The 25495-nt window shown below is 42.8% G+C and overlaps 1 protein-coding gene and 1 long non-coding RNA gene across 7 annotated transcripts in view; one reads left to right on the top strand and one right to left on the bottom strand.

Annotated features, from left to right (window-relative positions):
- CPLX2 (complexin 2) overlaps nt 1-25495 on the bottom strand; it is a 171716-nt gene that overhangs the window by 51373 nt on the left and 94848 nt on the right. Inside the window, exon 1 of one of the 5 annotated variants that reach the window (XM_056574974.1) lies at nt 18132-18304. The exons of 2 other annotated variants lie outside the window; for them this stretch is intronic. The gene's annotated coding sequence lies outside the window, so the exon portion shown is untranslated. Of the gene's footprint in view, nt 1-12156; nt 12300-13533; nt 13636-18131; nt 18305-25495 lie in introns of those variants that run through there. 2 more of the 5 variants (XM_056574975.1, XM_056574976.1) reach the window with 2 other exon arrangements.
- On the top strand, nt 658-14653 carry LOC130369571 (uncharacterized). Of its 2 annotated transcripts, XR_008892817.1 has the most exons (4): nt 658-726; nt 829-973; nt 1557-1750; nt 14532-14653. It is a non-coding gene; the product is annotated as an uncharacterized LOC130369571 (long non-coding RNA). The 2 variants fall into 2 exon arrangements; XR_008892816.1 differs by having other exon boundaries at nt 664-973.

Genomic DNA, 25495 nt, shown 5'->3' with positions numbered 1-25495 from the left:
ATTTGTTTAATAAATATGTGTGTTAACTGTATAAAAGAGGCTGTCAGCACATTTTACTCTCTAAACCACCACTATAACATTATACATCATAGTAATAGGATTCTAAATATGCTGCTGTTTGAAATATCTCTTGCAACATGACGGAAAAAAATTGAGTTAGAAAGTAGCATGTACAACCCGTGTAGAGTCATATAAGCGATCACAATGACCCAAGTAGTCATGAAATCCTAGCTTGTTTAATGTCCCACAAGCTGTAGTACATCATAAGGTCTTGTGCACAGAGCTTTTTTTTTATGTATATATTAAGTTAGAATTAACAAGAAAAATTAGTTGATTCTGCTTTTGTTTCCTTGATTTTTTCCATCAAGGTTTCAATATTCATTTCAGACAATGTCTTTAGAAACCTATTACTGTCATGTATAATGCTATGGTGTCTGGAAATAAAGATGTGATGACAGCTTACCTTTAATTTATAGTTATTCTTATATACATATTGCAGATTGCAGTTCACTCGCACTAAACCCAGTATACTGGGTTATTATGCTAATTAAGGCTGTGGGTGAGTGCTCTGCTCTCTGTGCGCTCACCTGTGTCCTTCATTAGCATAATAATGAAGGGGGCAGGGATGACGGGGGGATTATGTAGGAGACAGGGGAGCTCAGCCAGCCGGCTTCCTGACTCCAGTGCATACTGGGGCATAATGCAGAACCTGGTGAATAAATATCAGTGAGTAATCCCTTATTTTACAGCTCTTCTCCTGCACTATAACCCAGTATAGTGTTTAGTCTGGGTGAACTGGCTGTTAGATTCTCTCTAATTCCTCTTCAGTGGCTCTGTGCGTCCATTACAAGTGTTCTCCGCTTCCTGGACAACGTAAAGCTCTTTACCAAATAATCAATGAGCAGAACTCAAGCTGTGTCCAGATAATGAAGATACAATGCTTTGTGATGGTATTGCTCACCCATAATCTGTGGTAAGTTGAGTGAAGTCTTCACTTGATGTATCTTCACAATGTATCTTAAGCTAGACACGGCGAAACAACATTTTACAACTCATGGATAGCAGCAATAGACCATATATTTGAGATTAAATCCTGTGTACACAGTGTAACCCACAGTGCACAACTACTTATAAATAAGGTGTCCATTAAGAAATGTGCATGGATAATATAGATTGGCTCTTGACGCTTTATATATTGTATCAATAACAAAAATAAAATTCCTAGATGCAAGATTACTAGCATACTAGAGGTTGAACTAGAGGTATCTTAATAGTTGGTCTGTGAGTTTTGTTTTTTCAGATTGAGGCGTTTGGTTTATGTACATTTTTCCATATAGCAACATGAATATCATAGGTTGCAACATGCTAATAAAACTCAGTAAAAAGGGGCCACATGTATGCACACATTTTGATGCTAAACTGTAGACTAACATATAATAACACTTTTTTTTTTATTACTAAATAGAGCTCGTCACTGGAATGCATTCTTTTTTTTTCTTTTCTATTTGTTTCTATTTTGTAGATTGTAAATTTATTTTTTGTTTTTTCATTTTTAGTACATTATTATGGGGACAACCATCTTGTAACCAGCCGGAACTGTAACCATATGCTTTATTCCAAACCCCACGGACATAGACACAAAACACTGGAGGGGACTTTATATACACACGAATAGGAGCATTTCTGCCATCTCCCATGATGTACTTGCCAGAACAATAAAGAAGTACCCACAATTAGCAAGAAGTTTGGGGTGAGTGCTCCGTTATTTATTATACTTATAGTTTGCATTTCTAGGAATGTTTTGTTACCTGTGCAGAGGTCATTCTACAATGAAGAGTTCTGAGCTCAATAGTGTGAATGCTGTAATATATATATATGTATATATATATATCCAATAATGTAGAAAAGCAATATATCCGCAGCACACTGTTTCCAGAAGAATAAAAAAAATTATTCCAAAAAACGTGTGTCAGTAGCAACGTTTCGGCTAGCTCACCTAGCCATTCTCAAGCTCTCAAGCTAGGTGAGCTAGCCGAAACGTTGCTACTGACACTCACGTTTTTTGGAATACATTTTTGAATTCTTCTGGAAACAGTGTGCTGCGGATGTATTGCTTTTTGGTATTTACATGGACCCCTGACCAGGGAGTGAAATCTACGTGCACCACTATATTTTTTTGCTCCTTGGAAGTGCTGCTTTCCTACCTATTGGATATCCGATAATGTAGATAGAAAAGGTAGCTTGCACTCACCGCTTTTCATGGCACAAACATTCCATACCTTTTCTATCTACATTATTAGATTACTACACATCATTCTTTAATAGCTTATCACCCCGTCAGTAGCAAACTACATTACAGCTACGGCCACTGAAAAATACTGAGAACTGTTGTATTGGTTTGTAATATATGGACTTCTGCATGTGATTGTGCTCTCTGTAGTCTTTTCTTCTCTCCAAATATATATATATATATATATATATATATATATATATATATATATATATAGATATATTTATTGTGATAGTGTGGCAAGAAAAGGGTGTATTTCCCTAGCTGATCCTGAAGGAACCTCCATCGGCCTAATCAATGAGGCAGCAGAGAGGGGAAGTGACACCCAAAACAGTGAAGTGGACAGTCTAGGATTTTGGTTTGTTCCTGTCTAATAAAGCTGGTAAGGAGCCACACTTGCATAAAGGGCTTGCTGTTAGCTGGTTTATTGTGAAGAAACGTGTCCTGTGGCTGTGTCAAGGATGATCCCAGAGTGAAATGTGTGATGAAATGAGTGAGATGATCCCAGGTTGAAATCCTGTATATTTGATTTCACCTTTCACTGTAATACTGTATGTGATGATACGCAGGATACTACTGAAAAGAGATCTGTACAGAACAAAAGATCTCAGTTTAATATTAGGCCTAGTTGTCAGAATGAAAACTGCAGGATTCTTTTATAATATAGATGATAAAATAACAATCACCTAAAAACCACAATCACCAAAAATGATTTAAAAAATGTAAACTTAATTTAAACAATAGGCCATTTTCTAATGACACATTCCCTTTAAAGGAAATCTGTCACCAGTGTTACCTACACTAACCTGTCGGTACTGACAGATAGTGCAGGTGACACTGATGACAACGGTACTCACCTTGTCCCGTTCCGTGACGGGGATCTCCAGTAATCTTGGCCGTTAAGCTTCCTGTATAAGAAGGACCACCCACTGGACTCCTAAGCACAGCATGTAGGATTTAAATGAATAAAAAATAAATGATACCATGAATTTTTCCGCAAAACTATGTCAATCTTCTCAGCAAATTAGAGAGTATATTTAACCTGATGGTCCCTTTTAGGTTAGGACTCTGAGTAACAATAAGATAATATTCAAAAATATTACAAGTAGGAGAATGAAGCGTTGTAGGACCGGATGACGTCATGTAATGACATTCATTACAATCCTGGCCTGTGTTTTTATGCATGAGATGGGTTTTGGCAACTGATTTAAGTAAATTGATTTTCTTAAACAAATGGAGGAAGTGCTTGAGGATGCAGAGAGGTTAACTGCCTGTGCTGGATTATGTGATTCAGGGAGGACTCCCCTAGGAGACTGAATAAGTGAATACCTATCAAAGTTGTGCTAGATAAGCACTTTCCATAAACTGTGTCACACCCCCAGGTACCAGACATATTGTGTGTTTCAGAGTCATTCCAGTTCACATTTGGCTTTTAAAGGTTACCACAGACATTAGATCAATGCCACACTGCATTTGGAAATGATTTATATGGCAGACCTACGTTAAACCTGGAATACCCTCACTTGACTTTTATATTTCTTATATTTGTAGCTGACCATGAAAAAACTAAAAGCACTAGGGTCAATGTAAAAATTCTGTTAGATAATTGTCCTAACAAGTCAGACAATATGAAGCCTTTCAGTAAAATTCATTAGATTACAATATACTATTATTCAAATACACTGGTTGTTACCTAATCTAATAGTAGTCATATTAATGTGATGGCTGTTGGCCAAACACACATGAACACTCTGCCCAGTGAATTCCACCATGCTAAATTCTTCTTTACTCCAATATCATCTGCTGGGGAGGATTGAGGGGCCACATAGACAGTAGTCCAGTCTCCCCCAAATCAAAGGGTTTAGAATACTTTTTTTCTAATGTATATTAGTCCAACTGTCCTTGTCATTAGAAAAAATGTTGACATGTTGCAGAGAAAAGTTTTGATTGGTTGGGGTCTGAGTGTTCAGACCCCCACTGGTCTCTATGTATAGCTGGAAGCAGCTTGTGACTGTGCGCTTCACTCCCAGCTCGCTTCCATCTTCATTTGACTGCAAGAGACTGGGGAGTAAAGTGTCTACCCGCACGCTCCCAAGTATAACTAAAGATTGGTGGGGGTCTAAACACTTAGACCCCAATCGATCAAAACCTACAACATGTCTCTGTGACATGTCAAAAATTTCATTTCTGATGGCAGGAACAGTTAATTCTGTCATTTTGATTCTGGCAAGTATTGCAAGGGGAATTTTTATTTTATGATGTGACACTAGTAATATACATAGTTATTTTACCCGTATCTACTTTATGGGATTACATAGGAACTGTATACCATAAAGAAATATCCTGTGGCTGCTATGCGGCCTGTGATGCCTCCCCTAATCTACGGGCTACATATCATAACAGACTCAACTGTGTGTGTGTATGAGCTAATATGTTACCGTCTTGGGATTTGTATTACCACAATAACATTAAATTAAATAAAACTAATAGTTTTGCGGTACCATATTTTCTTCTGGATTTACTCCCAATGTGACACAGTTCTGGGTCTAAGATGGTGGTACTGTTTTAAACCTTCTGTATGTAGAATAGTGGAAAAACACTTGTGGTGATCAAATCTAGACCAAAAGACCCATATTGGTATACTGCTATGGGATGCCACTGTCTACATTTACACCCAAAACAGGAGTTATACCTCAAATGCACCAACTTGTTGTATCTAATCTTGCCAAACAGTACACAGGTTTTATAAATGCGACCATAGTAAAATAAGTGCCTCAGCTAACAGTCAAATCTGGGCCGGACTAGTGCAAGGATTTTTGTCACCCTAGGCAAAAACTAATTCTGCCGCCCCCTTGACTCGGCCCATTGGCTCCGCCCTTTTCAATGCCCCACCTTACTACAAGGGTGTGATATTAACAAACTAATCTCCTCCTCATATAATCACATCACTACTGGGGAGAGCAGTTGCTATCAGTACCTGGAGTGTGCAATAACTTTCTTGCAGTGGATAGAGGGGCGCCCCAATCAAGAAGGCGCTCTAGGCGGCTGCCTATTTTGCCTATAGGTGGAGCCGGCCCTTCATCTGGGCTCTGGGCTCTAAATGTTTAAAAATCTTCTTTGCCACATAAAAACAAAGCGTCAATTTAAATGACAAAAGGTAGAGTTTGAAGTTAAGCCACTAATAGAGCTGATAAATGTAAGTTATGAACATATGTGATTTTCAGATATCAAAGGCTCTAGTTATTTTCTGCAATAATTCTCTGTAAAAGCACACTTTGTGTAGTCTTCTCATCCCCTTCCCATTGCTCTTCTGGAGCAGTAAGAAAGATTTCAGGTCCAGTGGTAGGAGTATTGAAGTTATATAGTTCTATTCTGTTCACTAATCGGACCAATATATGGAGGGTTAAATTAATTTATCAACCTATAGATCCCTATTAATAGGAATCCAAAAATCCCTAATTTCCCATATATATTATCTTTATGGTGAACCCACAAGCTTTATTAAAGTAATTGTGCATAAACATATAATGAAGACTCACATGAATTAAAAATTAGCAGAGCAGCAGCTCAGTGTTTGGACTAGTATATATCTACTGTACATCACGGCCAGTGTACTCCAGCCTATTCTGATTGGCTATACTAAAGTGGAGATGCCCGGCGTGCCTGCAGTGCACGCTGAGCAATTTCTGAGCTACTGCTTTGCTTTATATTAAAATTGAGTCCCTACTCTGCCCCCCTCGACATGTTTCGCTGCCTCTGCAGCTTTATCAAGAGGTAGCGGGCATATGTGAGTCTTCATTATATGTTTATGCACAATTACTTTAATAAAGCTTGTGGGTTCACCATAAAGATAATATATATGGGAAATTAGGGATTTTTGGATTCCTATTAATAGGGATCTATAGGTTGATAGTTCTATTCTGGGTACAATTTCTTATCAATCTATCATACACTGTCAAAAAGGGGGAACAAAAGGTGCTGTCAGATGCAATCAGACGCAAGGAAGACATTATGAAACTGAATGTCATGTTCACCACTAATGTACAAGTATTTTAAGATAATGCTTTTGTATATTGAATATTGGAAACTGCTGTTCTTACTACTGATGGAAAATGGAGACCACAAATGCATTCTTCATTGCTGACCTAAACTTTAAGGTATAACCAGAGTGTCTATAGGGCATATTTGTTTTCAGTGAAAAAGTAATAATGTGTTCAACATCAGTGAGATTGTATTGTCAGGAACCAGAACAAAATAATAACATAAATGATCTGAAAGGTCCTAGATATGGAAACAACTGTAATCTATTGTGAATATGACTTACACCAACCAAAGAGCAAACATGGAAACTTTGCCTTAGCACAAAGAACACAACCTTTTTGCAGTAATATATTATTAATGCCTTTTAAAGGGGTACTCCGCCCCTAGACATCTTACCCTTATACAAAGCACAGGGATAAGACGCCTAATTGCGGAGTCCCACCTCTGGGGACCCTGGCAATCTCCCTGCTGCACCTGTTCATTTTGAGCGTCGGGTGCAGCGCTGGAGGCTCGTGACGTCATGGTCACACCCCACTCGTGACGCCACGCTCCCTCAATGCAAGTCTATGGGAGGGGGCGTGATGACCATAGAATCCCATAGACTTGCATTGAGGGGGTGTGGCCATGAAGGCAAGAGCCTCCCCCGCATCGCCAGTCATCCGGCATGGAGCGAAGTTCGCTTCGTGCACCGGATGTCTGGGGTGCCGCAGCCGAGATCGCGGGGGTCCCACTGCTAAGTAGGGGATAAGATGTCTGGGGGCGGAGTACCCCTTTAAGGCACATTAGAGACAGGACAACTATATCTTATGTTTATAGTGGCCTTTTGGCTTTTGTCTCCATATAGATAAGCTGCCACCAGAGATGTCTGGCAGAAAAGAAGGGCACTTTTACATAGGGTGATTGTTGTCTGAACAGGCTGATATTGTGTTGTGTAATAGGGCTAGTGATCAGATGATCAGGTTGTTTTGATCTTTTAAAAAATCCTTAGACGTTGGTTACACATCTAGCCATGTAAAAGAGGATGTACGGCCAATGGTTGATTGCAGCGAAGGGCCACACATATAATCCAGCAATCATTTGTGTTGCTCTCTGTGCCAGACACTTAAGCAATATAAAGGTTCCAATGCAGATTGGCACAAGAAGATTGGCATTTTTTTACTGTAATAGGGCCCGTTCTATAGCTGTTTCTATTTGAGGTATATTACCACTATTTATGTATTGATCTGATTTGAGATGACATTTATCTAGAATGATCTAGTTATTGCTCTCCATCCAAAAAAAGGTTTTAAACCTCCTAGAAATAAAAATGTAGGTTATGTCGCCAAACCGAATTCCAAAAGGGATGCCCTAGTTTGCTCCTTTCCTAACACTAGTTCTCCATTGGGCTTGTCTACCAATATTGTTGTGCTGGTGACAAATAGAAGACCATAGGCTCTGTGCTGTCCTTGGGCCCCCATTCTTCCTTTACCACCATTGCCCTTCAGTGTTGAGTTAATAGTCATAGCACCACCTGCCACAGTACCCTGCCACAACGCACCAACAACAGTGATACACATACTAGAAACCCCCAATACCCAATCATATTATAGCAGACTTAATGCCTACAAAATCGCACATTCTCAGAAATCCTAAATCTCATTTTTTCTTCATTACCATTCAATGAATATAGAGTGGGAAGAAGTCCAGCAGCCCTTGCTTTTGCCACAATGTGGCATTTAGTACTGTGGCACTTTACTATAGGTATAAATACAGTATGGTTCAGTAATAACATAGGAAGAGGCAGCACAGCTTCTAGGTAGCTGTTATTTTCTAGGTCATACCAATAAAGCAATAGCTGTATGTGCCAATAATATGGTAAATTACTTGATCAGTCCCTACCAGTGACCCTCTACCCCATTTTCGTCACATTTTCTTACCAGTTAGCAAACTAGATAATATTAGATAATAAGAACCAGCCCAGACTAGAAACTTAATAGGGTTTTCCACTAAAAACATTAATCTCCATCTCCTGACAATTGTATGATCACTGGGGTTCCAACTGATGGGACCTTCTGCGATCTAGAGAAAAAAAAGTCCCCAAGTACCTTATGTGAATGGATCAGCATTGTGTGACTATGAATGTGCCTCCATTCACTGCTATTGGACTGATGGAGATCTCAACTGATGTGAGGCAAAAGACTCATACTCCGCCGATACATAAATAGACTAGTGAGGCATAGTGTGCCCTCCCAGCCACTGGGGTATTTGGGAATAGCCACTTGGCCAACAAGTATTAATAGTGGCTAGTGAAGTGCTAATGACATCAACCACCACCAGTGCACCCCCAATGAATTTACTGTTTGGGTGTGCTTGACAATGGTGACAGTCAATGTTTTACTGTGTGAGAAATGTCTTTCTTGTTTATGTAGAGCCGGCAAATCAGCTGACCTGATGCAGAAAACAAGCCTGACACTGATACTATTGGCTGTCTTAACCTTGACCTATTTGTTATTTCTTAATAGACAAAGGACAGAGCTCCTTCTCCTTCATGACATTGTACTGCATCTGTACACTGATAAGTTGAAGGGCAGTGCAAAATATAAGCCCGGCAAAGATTGACTTGGTTAAGCAGCGCTAGACTCGATTTATTTATTGCTCCCCTGGCCTATTCATGAGATGGTGATTTCTACTAGGCTGCCAATACTACCTGGAACTGTAGTGGGACAGTCAGATACTGGTAGCCCCAGCTGCCACCCATATTATAATTCACCCTTGGTTGGTGAAAAGAAGCTCTACTCAAGTTTATATTGACCATGGAGATGGGCCAACCAACACTGGTGGGCATTGTATGGTGCATACATCTATACTAACTAGTGCGTCTCTTCTTGTTATTTGATTGTTAATGTGGACCTGTCAGCAGGAAAAAAAGGAGTGTTAATAAGCCAACGGCTTGATGAGGCTAGTCGTTGTGATTCAAGGTATTTTTTATTTTTTTTAACATTTCAATAGTCCTCTCCATCAGCGAGATATAAACCTTTTAAATATTATGTAAACAAGGAGCCCAAGGGGTGTTCCCAACATGAGAGGAGCCCAGTCGAGTCCAGCCCATGTCCTATTCATCATTGCCCCACCTTACCGCAAACTGTTTGCCTGACAGCCACTAGATAAAGAGAGATGTCACTGTTCTTCACCTAACCCTTGATAGTTGCAGTCTACACCTAGAAAGTCTTTAAGAGGCAAATCTTACTGGACCATGATACGCAAGAACTACATAAGAAATACATACAATGATTTTATGAAATAATATTAAAGTGATGTCTTCTAGGTGAAAATGGAGTTGGCCCTTCCTTATTTATTTATTTATTTATTTATTTTTCTTGTATAATGTTTAAACTCCAGATAGTAAAAAATATTTTAATAATCATTAAATAAATACAACATTTTCCTGTAAACTGTCAACTGACCAAAACACATCTTCTATGTAAAAGCAAAAAAAATAATGTATTGCATTCTTCAGTGTTGTGTGCCCTTTCATGATAAGCAAGTCTGTTTCATTTTAGTATAAATGAAATCCCTAGTCTTTCATTTCCTGCTGCTGAAATCCACAATCTTCAATAAAACACTTTGATATCTGCATCAACTAGCCTAGCAATGGGGGAAGGTTACTATAAGTAAGAAACTCCCCCTAAAGATTACGGAATGCCGGTAAGATGGAAGATATTTACAGTATATCTGCTCACATATTTAACAATATGCATACAAATTGTGAATGATTAATGACTAAAGCACTAGGAGTCTTTTCAGGTTCTTTAGCTATGGATTTCTATGAAAACAGATGAGTGTATTTCTCTACTCTCACAGGCGAAGATAGAGATACAATACTTCCACTAACGTTCGCACATAATTCTTATGGCAGAACTCCACCCCTCAGAAAGTGTCCCTAATTTCTTACATCACAGTAGTCCAGGAAGTGCAGATATATTCTTTGACATCCTTCCTACTGGGTCTCTGAAGATATATTGGGATCTATGGGGGGTATTTATCAAAGGATTTATGTGGTATTTTTTTGTCACGTAACTTTGGCGCAATACTTTGGCACAGTGTCTTTTTTGCGCCAAAGTTTGGCGCATCTTCTCCACTGTCATTTTTACAACTTTCTCAAAATCACACGGTCCTGTGTGTGATTTTAACTTTAGTCAGTAATTCATCATTTGCGCCAATCGATCTTTGGCGCAATTTTGCTCCGTTAGAGGTTTTTTTGGTGCAAATCACCGCCTAGAAATATTGCACATGGAAAACACACTTAGCAATGTCAGAAAATGTAAAGGCGTCAAAATACATAAAAAATTTTTTTTTGTGAAAGCAGCGACGCCTCCAGGGCTGCTCAATACTATCCTGCGACATAGTTGTCTCTGAGGGACCTTCACCCTCCGTTGAGCCAGCATTGGACATGGCCACACAGGTTCAGGAAAGGTAAGCACTAAAGCAGTGGTCTCCAACTTGCAGACCTCCAGATGTTGCAAAACTACAACTCCCAGCATGCCCGGACAGCCAACGGCTGTCCAGGCATGCTGGGAATTGTAGTTTTGCAACATCTGGAGGTCCGCAGGTTGAAGACCACTGCACTAAAGTAACAAAACAAAAAAAACTACCCAAGTTAAACATAAAATCCATTTCACATGGGGGCTATAAACCCCACAAAAGAAAATAACTCACGTCGCTTGCAGATATACTGCAGGAGGGACTCCGAAATGGCTGCTCTACAGGGTAAAATACGCGTCCTCTGTGGTGGTAAGTTCTGTGTAAAAGGCACTGGGAACAGCTGATTTCAACATTTGAGCCAAAATTACTAACAACTTGCACCAAATTTATCATTGTCCACGAAAACCAAAGTGAAAAAAAAAAAGGGAAAAAATAACTGTCAACAGGCAAAATTGATAAATACCCCCCTATGGGATCACTGGCTTCTGGAGATGTGAAGCACCAAGCAAAAGGCAGGTACCCCTAATGTCTGGTACTTACAACCCCACTGGTCCTTACACAAGACAGATGGGGGTTTTCTTTATCAAAATAATAGCAGCTATAAGGAATTCAAGTCAGTATAGTCCTAACCTACACGGGAGTAAGGTGCTGAGAATAACATTAGTTCTACTTGAATATTTTGATTTCGAGAGTTTAGCTGGTGACCTTAAAACAATCAGAAAATGATCACTTTATTCTTATAGTAATATCAAAATGTAAACAGATTATTGTAACAAAAGGGAAGTCTTTTAACAGTTAATGTAAGTCCTATCAAGTAACAGCTCAGTCAGAAACCTTTACCTAGCACTGCAGTACATATGAAGGTCTGTGCACTGACAAATCCCAGTGATATGCCAAGATATAGTAACTAAGACTGGTCTACCGTATATACTCGAGTATAAGCCGACCTGAATATAAGTCGAGGCCCCTAATTTCACCTCAAAAACCCAGGAAAAGTTATTGACTCGACTATAAGCCTAAGGTGGGAAATACATCATCCCCCCATGTCATCATCCCCCCTGTCATCATCCAGACCCCCATCATTAACACCCCTGTCATCATCACCCCGTCATCATCACCCTGTCATCATCCCCCTCGTCATCATCCCCCCCCCTTCATCATCTCCGCCTGTCAATCCCTTCATCAGTGGTCTTCAACCTGCGGACCTCCAGATGTTGCAAAACTACAACTCCCAGCATGCCCGGACAGCCATCGGCTGTCCGGGCATGCTGGGAGTTGTAGTTTTGAAACATCTGGAGGTCCGCAGGTTGAAGACCACTGCGGCCTTCGTCATCATCCAGACCCCCCTTTAATTTTCTACTCACCTCCCCTCGGTGTGAAGGAAGGGTGAGCTGGTCCGGGCCATCTATGTTGCAGGGACCGTCTGGTGGGAGGGTTAGTTGTTCCGGGCTGTCCATCTTCACTTGGAGGCCCTCTTCTCCGCTCTGGGCCGGCCCAGAACTAGTGACGTTGCCTTGACGACGACGCACAGGGATGTTCATGCGCAGGGACATCATGGACGTCTGCTGCACACGGACGTCCCTGTGCGTCATCAAGGAAACGTCACTAGTCCGGGGCCTGTCTGGAGCGGAGAAGAGGGCCTCCCGGTGAAGATGGACAGCCTGGAACGACTAACCCTCCCACCAGACGGTCCCTGCATCATAGATGGCCCGGACCAGCTCACCCTTCCTTCCCACCGAGGGGAGGTGAGTAGAAAACTAAAGGGGGGTCTGGATCATGACGAAGGCCGCAGTGGTCTTCAACCAGCGGACCTCCAGATGTTTCAAAACTACAACTCCCAGCATGCCCGGACAGCCGATGGCTGTCCGGGCATGCTGGGAGTTGTAGTTTTGTAACATCTGGAGGTCCGCAGGTTGAAGACCACTGAGAAGGGATTGACAGGTGGAGAGGTCACTCGAGTATAAGCCGAGGGGGGCCTTTTCAGCACGAAAAATTGTGCTGAAAAACTCAGCTTATACTAAAAGTATATACGGTACTTTTTTATTTTTTGTAATAATAATAACAACTCATGACAGGTAGAACACGTGTTGCCTTTAGAGATGAGCGAATTTACAGTAAATTCGATTCGTCACAAACTTCTCGGCTCGGCAGTTGATGGCTTATCCTGCATAAATGAGTTCAGCTTTCAGGTGCTCCGGTGGGCTGGAAAAGGTGGATACAGTCCTAGGAGACTCTTTCCTAGGACTGTATCCACCTTTTCCAGCCCACTGGAGCATCTGAAAGCTGAACTCATTTATGCAGGATAAGTCATCAACTGCCGAGCCGAGAAGTTCGTGACGAATCAAATTTACTGTAAATTCTCTCATCTCTAGTTGTCTTCATTCATTATGTCAATATTTGTATTCCAATATGTTCCAAGACAATGGACCCGTCATCATTTGTACAAACCCTTCAGTTCTGTTGAGTTTCTAATATAGAGCAGAGCTTAGACAGATGTGCCCTGCGTATTGTGCTAAACAAATGATGCCAGTGTACGCGGGATACTTTATCTCTGAAACATTCAAGGGTTAATGGAAAGCAGGATTGTGATCACATCTATGCACACAAAATAGAATGTTTACATGATCTATTACTTCATTGTCAATATTCACAATGAGACGTCCCTGTGAGGCGTAAGCATTGCTTTTTATATAACAATACATTTATACGTGAATTAGGAATAAAGACAATAAAAGACCTACCACATATTGTCGAGTATTGTGCAACAAATATTATATTCACAATGTGAGAGATTTATCAAAACCTGTGCAGAGGAAAAGTTGCCCAGTTGCCCATAGCAACCAATCAGCTTGCTTCTTTCATTTTTATGAAGGCCTGTGAAAAATGAAAGTAGCGATCTGATTGGTTGCTATGGACAACTGGACAACTTTTCCTCTGCACAGGTTTTGATAAATCTCACCCAAATATTTATATCAATGTTTGCTTATATATATATATATATATATATATATATATATATATATATATATACATATATATATTTTTTTTATAGTTATTTTTTCCTTACAATTTTTTTGCGACTTATTATCAACTGGTTGCAGCCTGTGGATAAATTTGTTGCACATAAGCAATTTTTTTGTTTTTGTTTGTTTTGGTAGTGGCTTTTTCTGCCCCTTGTTGGAGCTGGAGTAAATTTAGTAGGATTTTTTCATGGAACGCAACTTTTTATTTTTTTTACTTTCAAACTAGATAAATTTCCGACCACTGCAAGTCAAAAATCACTTTTTGTTTTGGTAAGCAGATTTCTTATTTTTTATTTTTTGCTTAGGGCACTGCACAATCAAAAAAATTGTAGTAAATCGCACAAAAAGTTGAGTAGTCGCATATGCGACTTTTTTGGGAAAATTTTAAGGAAAAAAAAACTATTAAATGCTTTCATAAATGTCCCCCATAGTCTTTATATGTACTTATAAGTGCATAAAGCATCTGGTTTATCACTTCTGGGTCACTTTTGTTACACATACTGTATAGTCCTCTCTATGTAAGAGAGCCATGGGGAGCCATTGGGTCAATTGGTCTCTTAATGTTTGTGAAGTATAATGATCTGTCATTGGGATGGCTTTTAGTGTTGCTCACGAATATTCGAAATTCAAATTTTTATCGCGAATATCGCATATTCTCGAATATAGCAGTATATATTCGCAATTACGAATATTTGTTTTTTTTTCTTTGCTCACAGTACACATCACAGTGGTGTCTAGTGGTGCACCTCCGCACCTGAGAGCTTTGGCTCTCGCTCCTCGCACCTCCAGCTATTGACTTGCCGTCTGCTGTATGGACACTTGGAATAAAGCATCGTTTGGCAAATACTTCTCAGTGGGTGAGCGCAGCTTTTTTCAAGTCTTCTGCTTTTCATGTTTTACACATCACATTGATCACTGCATCCCTCTCTGCTCTTCGCATATGCGCATATTCGCATATTCGCGAATATTGAGCCCTCCCTTCTTTAATGGTATAGACAACTAATGGGCTAGTGCAGTGGTCTCCAACCTGTGGACCTCCAGATGTTGCAAAACTACAACTCCAGCATGCACGGACAGCCAACGGCTGTCCGTGCATGCTGGAGTTGTAGTTTTGCAACATCTGGAGGTCCGCCGGTTGGAGACCACTGCACTAACCCATTAGTTCCCTATACCATTAAAGAAGGGAGGGCTCAATATTTGCAAATATGCACATATATTTTCACATATGTGCATATATTATCTCATGTGCACAAAAAAAACGACGAATATGCGAATTTCGTGAATTTATGACGAATATTCGTCCACATATTCGCAAAATATTGCGAATTCGAATATGGCCTATCCCACTCATCACTAATAGCTATTCATTGAGTATATAGCACCTGTATATCTTCTTCTCATAGCAATAGTCTGAACATTGAGCGTTTGCATTACCAGGCGGCAAAAGTTTTCGAATTTCAGATGATAGCTGGTATCAATGGCAGGATTAAGAGCTCCTGAATGATTCACTATTATTTATTTAAAAATAAAATGTTACACTATAATACATCATCATTAGTAGTATTATATTCTGTTAGCTGACATATAGTTTTCTTATAGCTTAGGTATAATGACAGTGTCATCCCTTCATTGCTGTTAGTACTTTCCCAAAATGTATTACACCTGTCACTTTGACCCCCAACCACAAACCCCAATGTTTGTTTTAGACTTTGCAAACATTGTATGCTGAACAGTACACTGACCCCTCGACCTACGATGGCCCCGACATACGATCATTTCAACATACAATGGCCTCTCAGAGGCCATCGCATGTTGAAGGCAGCATCAACATACGATGCTTTTGTATGTCGGGGCCATCGCATCAACGGCTATCCGGCAGCGCAGACTGCTTCAGCTGCAACCGGATAGCCGTTTACGGTGCCCCGTGTGGTCCGGTGATGATCACTTACCTGTCCTCGGGATTCCGGCGCGTCCTCTTGGGGATCCTCTGCATCGTCGGCGCTCTTCATCGTCATCACGTCACTGCGCACGCCGTACCGTCATCCAATAGGAGCGGCGTGCGTAACGACGTGATGGCGGCGACAGAGAGCGAGGATGCCGGGGAAGCAGAGGCCTTGCCGGAGCGTCGGGGACACCCTGGGGACGCGGCGACAGCGATGGAAGGCAACATCCAGGGCAGCGGTGACGAGCGGTGACGGTCCGGAGTGGAGGGGACACGTGAGTATAACCTCCAATACCAGTAGTCATCAACCTGTGGACCTCCAGATGTTGAAAAACTACAACTCCCAGCATGCCCGGACAGCCGTTGGCTGTCCGGGCATGCTGGGTGTTGTAGTTTTGCAACATCTGGAGGTCCGCAGGTTGTAGACCACTGTCCTATACTTTACATTGCACGGATCCCTCAACATACAATGGTTTCAACAAACGATGGTCCATTTGGAAAGGATTACCATCGTATGTTGAGGGACCACTGTATAAGGAAAATAATTCAATAACATAATAAGTACACGGTTACTTGGACCATACACTCCTCATTTATACTATGGTAAGTAATAGCAGGTGATTATTGTTATCTTGGTGGGCAATCATAATGTATTGGCATCTCTGGAGGTAAACACATACAAATGATAAACTCTACCTATGTTCTATACTTCTCACTAAGGTAGTCATAGCTGCACAGATATATCGTCTTACAATAAGACTATTACAGGTTACACACTGTAACTTAATACAATTCATTATGACAGATATGTTGTATGTGCTTTTGCATGGGACTGCAGGTCAGTCTACTGAGTCATCATAACTTGACAGCAGAACTGTATACAATGTATACGAGTGTTTCCCAACCTGTGTGCCTCCAGCTGTTGCAACACTACGTTTCCCAGGATGTCTGGACACCCAAAGGCTTTATACAGTGTATATCAGTGTTTCCCAACGAGTATGTCCCCAGCTGCTGCAAAACTACAACTCCCAGCATGCCCGGACAGTCTTTGGCTGTACATACCAGTGTTTCCCTACCAGTGTGCATCCAGCTGCTGCAAAACTACAACTCTCAGCATGCCTGGACAGCCTTTCGCTGTATACAGTGTATCCCACACAGTGTGCCTCCAGCTGTTGCAAACCTGCAACTTACAGCATGCCTGGACAGCCAAAGGCTGGTTGCTATGTATACTAGTGTTTCCCAACCAGTGGGCCTCCAGCTGTTGCAAAACTACAACTTCAAACATGCCCAAGCAGCCTTTGGCTGTATACAATGCATACCAGGGTTTCCAAACCAGTGCACCTTCAGCTATTGCAAAATGACAACTCTCAGCATGCTCGAATAGCAAAAGGCTATATACAATGTATACCAGTGTTTCCCAACCAGTGTGCCTCCAGCTGTTGCAAAACTACAACTCCAAACATGCCCAAGCAGCCTTTGGCTGTATACAATGTATGCCAGGGTTTTCAAACCAGTGTGCCTCCAGCTATTGCAAAACTACAACTCTCAGCATGCTCGAATAGCCAAAGGTTATATACAATGTATACCAGTGTTTCCCAACCAGTATGCCTCCAGCTGTTGCAAAACTACAACTCCCAGCATACCCAGGCAGCTTTTGGCTGTATACGTGTTACTCAACCAGTGTGCCTCCAGCTGTTGCAAAACTACAACTCCAAGCATGCCAGGTAGCCTTTGGCTATATACAATATATACAAATGTTTCCTAACCAGTGTGCCTCCAGCTGTTGCAAAACTACAACTCCAAGCATGCCAGGCAGCCCTTAGCTATATACAATATATACAAATGTTTCCTAACCAGTGTGCCCCCAGCTGTTGCAAAACTACAACTCCAAGCATGCCAGGCAGCCTTTGGCTATATACAATATATACAAATGTTTCCTAGCCAGTGTGCCTCCAGCTGTTGCAAAACTACAACTCCAAGCATGCCCAGCAGCCAAAGGCTATATAGAACGTATACCAGTGTTTCCCAACCAGTGTGCCTCCAGCTGTTGCAAAACTATAACTCCAAGCATACCCGGGCAGCAAAGGCTATATACAATGTATACCAGTGTTTCCCAACCAGTGTGCCTCCAGCTGTTGCAAAACTACAACTCCCAGCACGCCTTGGGAATTGTAGTTTGGCAACAGCCAGAAGCGGGCTGGTTGGTAAACACTGATCACACAATGCAGCAGTGGCTGCTGGGTGTAAGGAAACTTTCCTCCCATTGATGTGAGCGGTGACCGGGGAGCTGTCCGTTCAGCACCAGCTCCATTCACTCCAATGAGGAGGGCTGTGCTGCTCGCCTATAGGTCTGCCCACACAGTGGATCACTAACCTGTGTGCTGGATCTGCGGTGTAGCCGAGGAGATCCTGCTGCTGCTGCACAGAGTACAAGTGTAATGAGCCCGGTGATGGAGCAGTGCCTCCCTTGCCTTGGTGGCTCCCCTCCTCCTTATTACTAGTCCGCAATGATTGATAGTGATCGGCTGCCTCTCATCCTCCTTCACAAAACATCAACAGTGACTATTGCAGAGAAGACGCCTCCCCCTGCATGCAACACACAAATGGGGGTGGGCTTGGCTGAGGGTTGGGGGGGGGGGAGGAAGTATGACCTTGCATTTTGACAACAAGCTCTAAAGGCAGTGTCCCCCGGAACCCACCCCACATCCGACCTTCTTATACGGATCCTAATGAGATACTTCATTATTTCTGTCATCTCTGCTTCATTGGGCAGAGTCATATTAATCATTGACCGGCCACAAAGACAAGAGCGTCCTCGTCCTTTTCCTGCAGGAAAGTTCCTGAATTAGTCATGCACATGTCAGGCTGGGGCAGTGCCATAGATGCCCCCAGCAGCTGTCACATGCTTCCCTTACATTTACAGCACGATCCTCCGCTGCTCTTCTAGGTATTTCAGGGATCCATCTTTTGCAGGTTGTTAGTTATTATGCATGTGGCAGACACAGTCTCACTGCACCAGTCACCTCAGGTGATCCTGATAGACAATGCTCTAGTACAGTGGTCTTCAACCTGCGGACCTCCAGATGTTGCAAAACTACAACTCCCAGCATGCCCGGACAGCCACCTCAGGTGATCCTGATAGACAATGCTCTAGTACAGTGGTCTTCAACCTGCGGACCTCCAGATGTTGCAAAACTACAACTCCCAGCATGCCCGGACAGCCACCTCAGGTGATCCTGATAGACAATGCTCTAGTACAGTGGTCTTCAACCTGCGGACCTCCAGATGTTGCAAAACTACAACTCCCAGCATGCCCGGACAGCCACCTCAGGTGATCCTGATAGACAATGCTCTAGTACAGTGGTCTTCAACCTGCGGACCTCCAGATGTTGCAAAACTACAACTTCCAGCATGCCCGGACAGCCACCTCAGGTGATCCTGATAGACAATGCTCTAGTACAGTGGTCTTCAACCTGCGGACCTCCAGATGTTGCAAAACTACAACTCCCAGCATGCCCGGACAGCCACCTCAGGTGATCCTGATAGACAATGCTCTAGTACAGTGGTCTTCAACCTGCAGACCTCCAGATGTTGCAAAACTACAACTCCCAGCATGCCCGGACAGCCACCTCAGGTGATCCTGATAGACAATGCTCTAGTACAGTGGTCTTCAACCTGCGGACCTCCAGATGTTGCAAAACTACAACTCCCAGCATGCCCGGACAGCCAACGGCTATCCGGGCATGCTGGGAGTTTTAGTTTTGCAACATCTGGAGGTCCGCAGGTTGAAGACCACTGCTCTAGTATAATATTATAAGCATACAAGACACATCACACCTATGTATTTATATGGATCAGGATGTAGTTCTGCCACAAGAAGAATGAAGCTTTTCTCTGTCCTCAATAATATCTATTGTCTCTCCATGTAACGCACAGACATGTCAGAGGTGGTTGTTAAAGGGGTATTCTCATTTTGGAAAGTTATCACCTATCCACAGGATAGGTGATAACTAGATGATCAGTGGGGGGTCTGACTGCAGGGACCCCCTGCTGATCTCGAGAAAGGAGGACAAATGTACTCTAATGAATGATGGAGCAGCCACACACGTCCCGCCAGCTGCGCTGCCAGTGCACCACTCGATGCTCACAAGAACACAGGAAAAATGTCCTACCCAAATGAAAAAGTGCACCACACGTTTGTGGTCAGTGCTCCATTCATTTACTGCTGAACAGTACTGAGCTTAAATGGTCACTCTCATTAAAACTCATTTTTGCTATTGCACTCCTTATGGGAAATAAAAAAAAATTCTAATATACTTTGTTTATAAAAAATTAAGTTTTCTATGTTTTATTTGTGCTTAAAAAAAGCTCAAGAGCACATTTTCCCCCATATCATACACAGACTTTGGACCGAGGTCCAAACACAGGAAGTGCAGCCTGGAATGCTGGAGGGGGTGTGTCCAGCCTCATCCAATCATAGCTCCTCTCACACTTAACTGCTATATGCTGTTGGTTGGACCCCCTCCCCTCAGTACTCCAGGCTGCACTTCCTGTGTTTGGGCTTCGGTCCAAAGTCTGTGTATGAGATGGGGGAAAATGTGCTCTTGAGCTTTATTAAGCACAAATAAAACATAGAAAACTTAATTTTTTTTTAAAAACAAAGTATATTAGAATTTTTTTTATTTACCATAAGGAGTGCAATAGCAAAAATTAGTTTTAATGAGAGTTACCATTTAATGTTTGGAAGCCCTATAGAGAATGAATAGAGCACTGGCCATGCATGTGTACCCTGTTCAATGTGACCTCCATTTTCAGGATCAGTGGGGGATCCAGCAGTCAGATTCCCACTGATCCTTCCCCTATCCCAAATTAGAATACCCCTTTAGATGACAGATTCCTTTCTTTCAACTAATAGGATATTCGAAGATAAAGCTCCCACACCAGCATTATCCTGCTGCCATTAGCTAATTCAATTACCATAAGGGATTGTATTTGGTCTGATACAATTTGCAGGAAAGTGGTACTTGTCAAAGTAATTTTGACATGACTGCCAGGATACAAGATGTCAGCAGAACATTACCCAGAGCTCTCTGCCTCTGCTGGCTTGCCTTTTCCTGTAGTGCATCCTGGTGTCATCATTTTTTATAGGTAAGTTAAAGAGGTACTCCAGTGCTCCAGCATTCTGAACATTTTGTTTAGAATGCTCGGAGTTGGAGGCTGTGATCGTGATGTCACGGACATGCCCCTGGTGATGTCATGCCCCCTCCATGCATGTCTATGGGAGGAGGCGTGTCCCATATACAAGAATGGAGGGGAGGGGGGTGGCCGTGACATCACGACCACTGCTGCAGGAACCTGGTGTTTGTGTAGATCGCAGAGATAAGATTTCTGTCAGCGGAGTACCCCTTTAAAGGGGTTCTCCGGTGCTTACACATCTTATCCCCTATCCAAAGGATAGGGGATAAGGTGCCTAATCGCGGGAGTCCCGCCGCTGGGACTCCCGTAGGCTTGCATTGAGGGGCGGAGGTGTGACGTCACACGCCGCAGGCCCGGTGGTCACCCATAATCAGACCCGGAGCAAACACGCTCCGGGCACTGATTGCAAACGGGGTGCCGCATGCATGATCACGGGCGTCCCCAGCTGCGGGACTCCCGCAATCAGGCATCTTATCCCCTATCCTTTGGATAGGGGATAAGAAGTGTAAGCACCGGAGAACCCCTTTAATGTACACAGGTGTTTCTATGATGTAAAATAAAAGGAGTCATCAGACCAAGCCAACTTCTTCCATTGCCCTGTGGGTCAGTTCTCATAGTTACATGCCCCTTTAAAGGTGTCTTCAACAATTGACACAGGTCATCATAGTCACTATGAGTAGTTTGCAGCTATGCAGCCCCATAGAAGCTGTGATATACAGTGTGTTCTGCTGCCATTCTTTTATAGCTGGAATAGACCTTTTAAACCATTTTTGTGGGATTATACTACAGGGCCAACCCTTTCTCCCCTTGAATGTCAATGATCCATCAGTACCCAGAATCCTGTTGCTGATTAACCAATTGTCCTTCCTTAGACTATGTTCAGTAGGTACTAAGCACAACATACCAGGATCACCCTATAGCACCTGCCATTTTGGGGATGCTCTTACCAAGTCATGTAGCCATCATACATTAACCCTTGTTACTCAGATTTTCACACCTGCCCATTACTCCTGCTTCCAAATCTTGACTAGACAAGCTCATGAAATACCAACCAAAGTCATAGACACACCCATTTACTTGGCACTCACCAAATTGCAGGTAAAAGCTGTTTCAGCTGAGGAAAGCATGAAACTAAAACGCATCCTGTTACCTTGTCTTTGACCATGTGAAGCTAATATATAGCTTTTTCCCTGCGACTTCGTAAAAGACATGATTTATATACTGCTATTTTGGATATGTATTTCCTACCACATGCACCACCACACACAGTAGTGCTGAAATCTACTAGTACCGAATTATATACAAACGCAGCCCCCACTCATACTGGGTACAGTGGACATCAGGGTGCTGTTCTCTTGCTGACCTGAAACACTGTGGAAGCCAAGAAGGCCTGGTACATTCTCATTAGGAGAGTTGTCCACATAGCAGCCAGTGAGTGGCGCCATGTACTCTAAGCATAACAAGATGATGATCCAGTGCATACAACAGGGAGAGCACATACCACCAGCTGTGCATACTCTCCTATGCCCCTACTTGGCAGCACCTGGAAACAGTGCAACAAATAACCCTTCCTACTCTAGTCATTATTGCCTAGGTGGGTACCTTGCTCAGTCTTTAGCATGGGGTGGTAGTTAAGAAAAAAAAATGCATGTTTACTATTACTAATACGCCGACCCTTGCAAGCGCCGCCCAAGGCTGTGGACCTAGTGCTAATGACAGCTTTGACTACAATGTGATAAACAACTCAGCTGAGAGACTACAGGTGTAATGGCATAGTACAGTGTTGTGAGATTACACAATAATATGTAAGGAAAAAGATAATCATGTGTGTTGTGTTACTGAGCAGCAGCAATGGCTGAAGACAGCCTGTGTCATGGGGCATTTAACCCCTTCCCGCAGAGTGGCTTATATATAAGCCGCAATGTGCAGGCAGTTCGTGCATCATGGCATATATATATGACATGCAGTTAACCCGGCGATGCGCAGCATCGCACGGGTTAACTAGCAGAAGTCCCGCTGTTTCCAGCAGGGGACAGCTTTTGCAACACCCCCCAGGACCATCTGTCGATGGTCCTGGTCAGCGATCACTGTGATTGGTCCCTGTGGACCAATCACAGTGACATGGGGTGAAAGTTCAGATCCCCCGCACTGCCCGCCCCTGGAAGTCGGGCTGAACGGGGGAAAATGGCTGCGGGGGCTCACGTTGACCTGCGGCATAGGGGGGGAGCACGCGGGGACAGGCGGCCTTACCTGGAGCAGCGGCAGGACCGGCCACGTGGACGAGCAGTGGCGGGACCGGCAGGTAAGTACACGGTCCTTCTAGGAGTCTTAAAACCACAACTCCCAGCATGCCCAGACAGCCTTTGGCTGTCTGGGCATGCTGGGAGTTGTAGTTTTGCAACATCTGGAGGGCCCCAGTTTGGAGACCATTGTATAATGGTCTCCAATCTGTGCTCTTCCAGCTGTTGCAAAACTACAACTCCCAGCATGCACTGACTGTCCAGGCATGCTGGGAGTTGTAGTTCAGCAACATATGGCCCTTCAGATGTTGCCAAACTACAACTCCCAGCATGCCTGGACAGTCAGTGCATGTTGAGAGTTGTAGTTTTGCAACAACTGGAGACACACTGGTTGGGAAACATTGTCTGTTTCTAACTCAGTGTTTCCTAACCTGTGTGCCTCCAGCTGTTGCAAAACTATAACTCCCAGCATGCACTAACAGACCATGCATGATGGGAGTTGTGGTTTTGCAACAGCTGGTGCACCCCCCCTGTGAATGTACAGGGTACATTCACATGGGAAAGGGTTTTACAGTGGGTTTCTCGCTGCAAGTTTGAGATGCAGCAAATTTTGCGCTGGGAAACTCGCTTTAATCCCCTGCCCGTGTGACTGTACCCTAAAAAACACTACACTACACTAACACTAAATAAAATAAAAAGTTAAAAACACTACATATTCACATACCCTTACACAGTACCCCCCCCCCCCCCAATAAGAACGTCCGGTACGCCACTGTTTCCAAGGCGGAGCCTCCAGCTGTTGCAAAACAACAACTCCCAGTATTGCCGGACAGCCATTGACTGTCCACGCATGCTGAGAGTTTAGCAACAGCTGGAGGCACCCTGTTTGGGAATCACTGGCGTAGAATACCCCTATGTCCACCCCTATGCAAATCCCTAATATAGGCCTGAAATGCGCATGGCGCTCTCTCACTTTGGAGCCCTGTCGTATTTCAAGTCAACAGTTTAGGGCCACATATGGGGTATCCCTGTGCTTGGGAGAAATTGCATTACAAGGTTTGGGGGGCTATTTCTCCTTTACCCCTTTATGAAAAGGAAATGTTGGGGTCTACATCAGAATGTTAGTGTAAAAAATGTTTTAATTTTTTACACTAACATGCTGGTGTTGCCCCATACTTTACATTTTCACAAGAAGTAAAAGGAAAAAAGCCCCCCAAAATTTGTAACGCAATTTCTCCTGAGTACAGAGATACCCCATATGTGGGCACAAAGTGCTCTGGGGGTGCACAACAAGGCCCAGAAGGTAGAGTGCACCATGTACATTTGAGGTGATTTGCACAGGGGTGGCTGATTGTTACAGCGGTTTTGACAAACGCAAACAAAAAAACAAAAAAAAACACATGTGACCCCATTTCAGAAACTACACCCCTCACGGAATGTAATGAGGGGTGCAGTGAGAATTTACACCCCACTGGTGTCTGACAGATACTAAATGCGACATGCCCCCCGAGCAAAATTTGCTCTCAAAAAGCCAAATATGACTTCTCTTCTGAGCATTGTAGTTCGCCCGCAGTGCACTTCAGGTCAACTTATGGGGTACCTCCATACTCAGAAGAGATGGGGTTACACATTTTGAGGGGTATTTTCTGCTATTAACCCTTGCAAAAATTTGGGGGGAAACACACATTTTAGTGAAAAAAATAAAAATAAATTTTACATATGGAAAAGTCGTGAAACCCCTGTGGGGTATTAAGGCTCACTTAATTCCTTTTTACGTTCCTCAAGGGGTCTAGTTTCCAAAACGGTATGGCATGTGTTTTTTTTGCTGTCCTGGCACCATAGGGGCTTCCTAAATTCAATATGCCCCCCAAAAACCATTTCAGAAAAACTCACTCTCCAAAATCCCCTTGTCGCTCTTTCGCTTCTGAGCCCTCTACTGCGCCCGCCGAACAATTTACATAGACATATGAGGTATGTGCTTACTCGAGAGAAATTGGGCTACAAATATAAGTATATTTTTTTCCTTTTACCCCTTGTAAAAATTCAAAAATTGGGTCTACAAGAACATGCGAGTGTAAAAAATGAAGATTGTGAATGTTCTCCTTCACTTTGCTGCTATTCCTGTGAAACACCTAAAGGGTTAAAATGCTGACTGAATGTCATTTTGAATACTTTGGGGGGTGCAGTTTTTATAATGGGGTCATTTGTGGGGTATTTCTAATATGATGACCCTTCAAATCCACTTCAAACCTGAACTGGTCCCTGAAAAATTGTGAGTTTGAAAATTTTTTGAAAAATTGGA

Source organism: Hyla sarda, chromosome 4 (assembly GCF_029499605.1).
Source record: "Hyla sarda isolate aHylSar1 chromosome 4, aHylSar1.hap1, whole genome shotgun sequence".
Lineage (NCBI taxonomy): Eukaryota > Metazoa > Chordata > Amphibia > Anura > Hylidae > Hyla > Hyla sarda.
This window is presented reverse-complemented; position numbering and strand designations above follow the sequence as displayed.